The sequence below is a fragment of the Gavialis gangeticus genome, unplaced genomic scaffold, assembly GCF_001723915.1.
Source record: "Gavialis gangeticus isolate Ggan-Ray unplaced genomic scaffold, GavGan_comp1, whole genome shotgun sequence".
Classification (NCBI taxonomy): Eukaryota; Metazoa; Chordata; order Crocodylia; family Gavialidae; genus Gavialis; species Gavialis gangeticus.
Genome location: NW_017729029.1, coordinates 48,713,787 through 48,714,256, shown reverse-complemented (window position 1 = coordinate 48,714,256; position 470 = coordinate 48,713,787).

Below are 470 nucleotides of genomic sequence, written 5' to 3'. Positions count from 1 at the left end.
TTGCAGATGACACAAAGATTGGTGGGGTAGTAAATAATGAGGAAGACAAGTTGCTGTTACAGAAAATGATTCAAATTAATTGGTTTAGTGGTTGTAATGCAACAGAAAGCATCTTTATATAGCCAAATGCAAGGTTATAGATTTGGAGGAAAAAGAATGTAAGTTTATACTTACAGAAAGAGAGACAGTTCTGGGAAGCGATAAAGGCTAAGAACAGACAACCTGTTTAATCTGGGGTTGATTAGTCTGAGATTTGACTTCCATCAAAATGGAAGCAGGACAGTTGTTTACACAAAAGGCTTAAAGGCAATTAACTGGAATTAGCAGTGATAGTTCCATGACAAAGTATTAACTCAGATACTTTACAGGTACTTCACATGGGACAATAGGCTTGTCCCTCTGTAAAACACGCTCAAATCTAGGTCAAACCGGTTGTCTGGTTTTAGCCTCAGCAAACTGCTTCAGCGTGC